The following is a 7,681-nucleotide window of genomic DNA, read 5'->3' as shown; positions in this document are numbered from 1 at the left end:
TTTGGGTGGTGTGTTAAGCGGTCACCCTAAGGGGAAACAGGTCCCCGCTCCACTTTAGAGGAAATGGACTGATTGGAACTAGCTTGTGACATCAGCTCAGAATCCCAACCTCACTTGGCAGTTGATGCCCAGCCTTGGCAGAAAATGGAGCGACTACCACCAGGCAGCCCCCCGGAGGAGGAGACCCCAAGACCACCATGTACAGGAGAAGAGGGGTCTGCACAAGAGCAGCCTGGCGTGGAGCCCAGAGTAATTCTGGTCCTCCCTTACACCAAGCCAGAGCGCCCCGAAAGCGCCTCAGAAGACCAAGAGGCCAACCACCTGGGCGAGGACAACAATGAGGAGACGGCCTTGAGTGACTCAGGTGCCTCCAAGAGCAGCCTGGCGTGGAGCCCAGAGTGATTCTGGTCCTTCCTTATACCACCACTAAGCCAGAGCAAAGTCTGAAGAATGTGAAAGTCTGGGAAAATGGAGAGAGGACCCACAGGCAGCCCCCCGGAGGAGGAAGGTGAAAGGAAGGAGACTCCAAGACCATGTTGTACAGCGGAAGAGGGGTTTGTACAAGAGCAGCCTGGCACCATCCTGGAAGATTATAGCAGCCAAGGGCCGCCCCACCATCAGTCACCTGCAGATGCTGTGGAGGGGCTGTGGTCCCCGCCTGGTGACAGCCAAGAACACCTCCTGGAGCTCAGAGGGGGAAAGAAACATCAGAAGACCCCCTCATGCCGTGGCCTCCGTTCCCTCGTCTCCTGGTTCCAGAAAGCCTTCCGAAAACCTGCGCCGCCACCTGCGCCCCTCCAGAACCTAGCATCAGCGGGGTGCCGACAGGGAGGAGGCCGCTCAGCAGACAATGGCTCCACTGGCACAGTGGCTGCTTGCACCCAGAGGCTCTTTGTCCTCCCCGGTTCTTCGCCCTCTGGGTCCCGCCATCGGATCCGGGACCCGCCTCTCCACGGACTGGGCAAGGCTCGCGGTCTCCTCAGAAGCCCCGCCTTCCCTCCTCGCTGCTCCAACCCGAACTCTCCTCCTCCTGCGCATGGGCGATTTAACAAGGAAGCCAGCGTTGATCGACAGCTTACGGAGAACACGGTTCAGCGGAGCGGGGCGGGCCAACGGCGAAACGCCAGACTGACCACAATTTTCCGCGTTCGTCCAATCGGAAGTCACTTGTGTTTATTCTGTTTATTCCTGCACTGTAATTTGTTTACTTTTGATCTTTTTTTCCTTTATCCTTTTTTCCCTCTTCATTTTCTTCTTTTCTCTTTCTCTTTCTTTTTTTCTGAGTTCTTTTCTTTTTCTTATAGTATTTCTTATGTTAGACCTATTAGGAAAAAAAAGAGATAAGTTGAAAAAAGTCAAATATAAAACCTGGATGAATTAAAATGAAGTTTTACATTAGTATTTAATTATTGGTAATCGGGTCAACTGTAATTAAGAAATATGATTGTGAATGTTATTCTTTTTGTGTTACTGTTATTGTTATTTTTGTGATTGTAGAATTCTAAATAAAGTATATTTTTACAAAAAAAGGAAAAAAAGAAAAAAGAAACACCATAGCCAGACACTGGAGAGACCTGTCAGGAGTAAGCATGGACCAATGGTACCAAATAGTATGGGAAACAGCTCTACTAGAAAAATTAACCAGTAAGTTAAAACTGACACAGGGACAAATAGAAGACGATACCTGGCTCCCCTTTATCACATACACAGCCCAACAAGACAACGACAAGAATCCACCGACAGCATAAGAATCAATATGGCTAACCTGATTCAAAAACACACACCACCCACTCACACACAAAACCAAATTTGCCACAGCCAATCACAAACAAGCAACCGCACCTAGGCCAAACCCAATTTCTCTCACCACCAAAGGAGCACAAATGAATAGCCAATAGAACCTGCACAAACAACGCTGACACAAAACCCCACACATACATTAAGCAAAATAGAAACATCGCCCCCCCACCCCCATGGCCCTCCTTCTTCCCCCCTTTTCTTCCTAATGTAACCCCAATGTTTCAACAAATGAGACTGACCTATGGAAAATGTAACTTGAAAAAGAGACATTGTGCATACCTTTGTAAATGAATAAAACTTTAATAATAATAATAATAATAATAATAATAATAAGGAAAAGGTGTTGCAATGGAGGAGGGCAGGGTAAAGAAAACTCCGGACACTCATTCTTTCTTGCTACAAAACTAAAAGATTTTTCCGCTTTTCTCCTTTTTCTCTTGGGTGGTGTGTTAAGCAGTCACCCTCAGGGGAAACAGGTCCCCCCCCCTTTAGAGGAAATGGACTGATCTTAACCAGTTTGTGACATCAGCTCATTATCCCAACCTCACTTTGCAGTTGAGGTGGCAGTAGAGGTGGCCTTGGCACCTATTAGAAACTCAGCCAAATCTGAAGAAAATGGAGAGAGGACCAACAGGTAGCCCCCTGGAGGAGGAAGGTGAAAGGAGGAAGGAGACCCCAAGACCATGTTGTCCAGCAGCAGAGGGGTCTGTACAAGAGCAGCCCGGCATCATACTGGATGATCATAGCAGCCAAGGGCCGCCCCATAATAATTCACCTGCGGATATTGTGGAGGGGCTGTGGCCCCCGCCTGGCGACAGCCAAGAAGAACACCTGGAGCCCAGAGGGGGAAAGAACCTTCAGAAGACCCCCTCATGCTGTGGCCTGTTTCCTCCTGGGTCCGGAAAGCCTTCCGAAAACCCGCGCCGCCATCTTCGCCGTCACCGGAACCCAGAACCACCGACAGGGAGGAGGATTTAAGTTAAAAAAAGAATAATAAAGAGTTTATTTTCACACACCAACTAGCTTTCGATATTGAATACACTGTTACCCTTTATCCCCTCAGTCTCATTGCTGCCTTTAGCTCACTCTCACGCTTAAACCGTCCACCCCCAAGAACCCAACCGAACCAACCGCCTCCCAGCTCCCACTGCTCCCACTGCCTCCCTATTCCTAACTGAACTCCCCACTGAACTCACTGCCAAAACCCCTGTGCTGAGCCTTAAACAGTTAGGCTCCGCCCCTGGCCTTCCTATTGGTCAGCTTATTAACCCTTTTGCCTCCACCTGCACAATGCTATTCACCAAATCAAATATACAGTACATGCTACTGAGGCATGTCTAGTGTTTAAAATACACATACAAATAGTTGAATTGGCCAAGACAACTTACCGAAGTAAAGGTATTTTCCATTTTCATCTTTCTCTGCAAGAGGGCTGCCTTCTTTTTCTAATTCCTTCCTGTACCTCTTAATATTTTTTACCATTAAGTCCTTTCGGCTGAGCTCATAGTGGTTTGGGAAATGGTTGACAATCTGGTCATCGGAGAGGCGGTAACCAGTCTCCACGCTGAAAACATTCTGAATAGTTTGCACAGTGACAGTGACAAGGCAGACAGAACCTTGACCGTGAATTCCAGCAAAGAAAAAGGAGTGAGGAGTTCTGGGCAGGAAGCCGATGATGCACTTCATCCTACAAAAGGCAAGGGAGGAATCACAACATCAGCTCCACAATACATGGATGGATATAAATCAGGAAGGACACATCTACCTACGTTTCCCAGTTTCCCAATACTTGATCCAAGTAAATCCATGTGCCCTTTTTTCTTTTGCGTTTTTGGCCTTGGGCAGCAGAAAAAAGAAAGCAGAAAGCAACTCACCCAAAGCCTGTCTGCAAACTAATGCAGCCAAACCCTTAAAGGATTCAGCCCCTTCCTCAAGTCCCTAGAAACCAAGTCATTTGCAACAGGGGGAGACCCAGGTTCCAATCCCCACATCTTCCACGAAGCTCACTGGGTGATCTGATCTTGGGCCAGTCTCCCTCTCTTAGCCTGGCCTACCTCACAGGGTTGTTGCCAGGATGAAATGGGGGGAGAACCATGCGCACCACTTGGAGCTCCTTGGAAGATAAAGGCAATAAATGCAAAAATAATGCATCAATGCAATAAATAAAAGAAACGAATCTGGCCACGTCTACTCGAAAGTAAGCCCTGCCTAATCGGACGGGGCTTGCTCCCTACGTACCCCGGGGTGTTAGGATCGCAAACCGCAGGCGCCTGGCGGATAATGCGATTTGGGGGAGGGAGTTCGGGAAGCACAGCGGGTGCGAGATCACGATTGAAGAGGATCACGATCTCCGTCCGTGGGGTCTTGTGCTTTTGTCTGGCCTCTTCGGCTCCAGGCGAAAGTAAACGAACCCACGGGAACCACGAAGCCTCCGGAGACGCCTCGGGAGAGGGAGACGCGGGCCGGGCGGGAGGACTAGGGAGGGAGACGCGGGCCGGGCGGGAGGACTAGGGAGGGAGACGCGGGCCGGGCGGGAGGACTAGGGAGGGAGACGCGGGCCGGGCGGGAGGACTAGGGAGGGAGACGCGGGCCGGGCGGGAGGACTAGGGAGGGAGACGCGGGCCGGGCGGGAGGACTAGGGAGGGAGACGCGGGCCGGGCGGGAGGACTAGGGAGGGAGACGCGGGCCGGGCGGGAGGGAGGCGGCGGAGGCGCGACGTGTCAGGGGAGAGAAGTCCGCCTCCCTCCCTCCCTCCCTCCCTCCTTCGGGCCGCCCTTGCCCCGCTTGCTTACCTTGTTCGTGGGGACGGCGCGGAGCCTCCGGGAAACGGCGCCCATGTCCTGCTTGCTGGGCTCGCACATCCTCTCTCTCGGCGGAGACCCCGAGGCGACCAAGACGACGACGACGACCAAGCCGCCTCAAGAAGCGCCGCCTCAAGCGCCACGGCAGGACTGGAGAGGGAGGAGGGAGGAGGGAGGAGGGAGGAGTTTTCAGCCCCTTCCTCAAGTCCTTAGAAATTAAGAGGAAGGGACGTTGCTAGAGGGCTTTTTTGTTATGTTGTTTGCCTACATGAAAAACAAGCGCACGCTTGCGACGAAGGGGGAAGAAACCTATAAAATATTAAATTAAAAAATTTAAAAAATCCTTCCAGTAGCCTGCAGCTAAAAAGAAGCTGGCTGCTGGGCACAGTGCCAAATTCTGTGGAGGCCCCTAGGCAGCCAAAATCTCAGGAGGGCCCTCTTAATGTATTTTTGGAATTTTGAAGCTCAATTGTAATTTTCTGTCTAGATCAGTCTTATTTTGACCCATAGTTGCATTTCATAATCCTGCACTGGCTGGGCAAGGGATGGAGGCCTGTCTGCAGAAATCAGCAGTTTGATCACAGAGACCAGAAGATCTGAGCTTATTACACTGATTCTGGTCTGCTTGCACTGGCTACCAGTTAGTTAGCTTCTAGGCTCAGTTTAAAAGGCTGGTTTTGACTTACGAAACCTCATGTAGTTCAGGAAGCCCAAGCCTCTGCTAAAATGAACTACAATATTAATCAGAGTTGCTTCTCTATGTGCCTCATGTGAGGAAAATGCAAAAGAAATACACGAGAACAGGCTTTTTCAGGAGTGACTGTGCAGCTGAATGTATGCCCCAATGAAACATGCCTGGTGCTATAATTCCAAGTTTTTAGCCCCAAGGCCTTTTTGTTTACCTAGGCCTTTGGTGATTGCGCTAGCCTCTACTGCTGTGTTAGTCTTTTGGGAGGATAGGAGGTTGTCCTTATGATATATTGTTGAATTATTATTTTAGATATTGTGTATTGTAAATCATTCTTCATTTGACTTTTGATTGATTTTCAATTGTATTTTATTTTAAGTTGCTTTGGGACATTTCTCTTTTGTTACAAAGTGATCAACAAATACTAGTATTATTATCAATTGTTCTTCATATTGAACAGAATGTAACATAAATAGCAAGTACTGTAGTTTAATGTTGTCAGCCAAACAGACCGAAAAACACTTTTTTGAAAACCAAACGATAGCCTCACTGAATTTACATTGTAACCATAAAAACGTTTAGCTTTTAGAGAAGTTGAGAAAAAGAACTCTGGACCCAAGGGCTCTGCTTGAGATAGCTGTTGCAGTACAGCTGTAATCCCTTAAGGTGTGTACATACATACTTTGCACCCAACATCCCCACCTGTTATCTTCATCCCTGCTAGACACATTCTTTTCCAACCACCGCAAATGGAGCACAAAGGCTACAAGATATACTTCCCATGTAAAAGAGGCCCTTGTCTTGTGGAATAATGTGGCAGAATACAAATCTCAAAAACATGGCCACTCCATAGAAGAAATACATACTTGGAATATTAAATTTAAACTTTCTATTCATTTTCAAAATACATAATTTATAAGAACAGGAGGTAGAAATCATTTTAAGATATTTGTTCGCTATGAATTTCGCTGAATGGAGAGGGAGAGGGACGTCTTGCCAGCAGCAGCAGGGACCAATCTTAAAATATTTCCCGAAGAGTCATAGAGGCTTCAATGGCTCTTCAGTGCAATGGTACAAGCAGAAATACAGGCTTCAATTTTTGTAATTCCATAGCTTAAATATACAACCTCTTTAAGAGACTTTAAAACTTTACAGCAGTGGTTCCCAAAGTGGGTGGTGGGGTTATATAGGGGGGGGGCAGCAGGAGGGATTCTGGTGATGTAAATTACTAATAGTCTTTGAAAAGCTGGCATCACTGGATCAGATTCAATAATTTTGTACTGAAAATTGGATTTTGAATAAATGTACAATTAATTGTTACTGTTTTGAATTTTACTGCTGTTCTGAATAATGATTTTTACAGAGTATGGTAAGCGGCACCATGGATGAGTTTATGGAACCAAGGGGGCAATGGCCCCAAAAAGTTTGGGAGCTGCTGCTTTTACAGTGGTACAATACAATATATTCCTTGAGCTCCCTCCTTCAAACCACAATTATCTTAAATTCAGTTTGCTATTATAAACAGTAGACATCAAAAACATTTATGTCTCTTTATTTTGCTTCTTTATATAAAGATCAGTGACTGGAGTAATATTCTGGCCCATTTTGGAAATGCAATCAAGATTTTTAAAATAATGCATACAATCAGCGATCACACAAAATAATTCATTTATGTCTGTATCTTGAATGAAATAGCACCAGCAAGGATATAAATAAGAAAATTTTTGCAATGTTAAAAATTTAAAACGTAGCTTCGCTGTCGTTTTTCTAAAAACAGCACTTCCTTCGGTTTTCACAGTATAAAGTCATAGCTGAAAGACTGCTAAATGTCTGGTCAAAATTAAATTTTCCCAAAGTCAATAATTAAAATAAATACACAAGACTTCCCATTTTTATGAAGGCTTTGATTTTTGTCAAAATATAAGCCACCGCATTTTTAACATAGACTCCCAAGCCAAAATCTATTTGACTGAATCTTAGACCACTATGCTAAGAGACCAGTCCTCCAAGTGCCATACCAGGGGAGGGTGCCCAACAGCCTATGGGACCAGCATTTCTTAATCATTTACCATTTTGGAGAATGCAATGTAAATCCTGTGCCACAAATAAGTATCCTTGTCACTTTAAAGTGATGAGAATTGGTGGGCAAGGAATACTCAAAACATCACTATCAAATATAGTATCCAGATTTCAGAGGGGCTATCTATGTTAACATCCCAACATGTACTTCTAAAATTAAAACTATTTGAAAAGTAGCTTATTCATGATTTAGCACTACTGTCAGCTCTCACGTGTTGTGCAACTTAAGACCCTAACCTATAATGAAACTAAAAAAACATATTGGCACATTTTTTGTTAGTAAAGACTGGGCTAAAATGGTTTGAATTTAGTG

The sequence above is a fragment of the Lacerta agilis genome, chromosome 5 (genome assembly GCF_009819535.1).
Source record: "Lacerta agilis isolate rLacAgi1 chromosome 5, rLacAgi1.pri, whole genome shotgun sequence".
Taxonomy (NCBI): Eukaryota; Metazoa; Chordata; class Lepidosauria; order Squamata; family Lacertidae; genus Lacerta; species Lacerta agilis.
Note: the sequence above shows the minus strand (reverse complement) of the source record.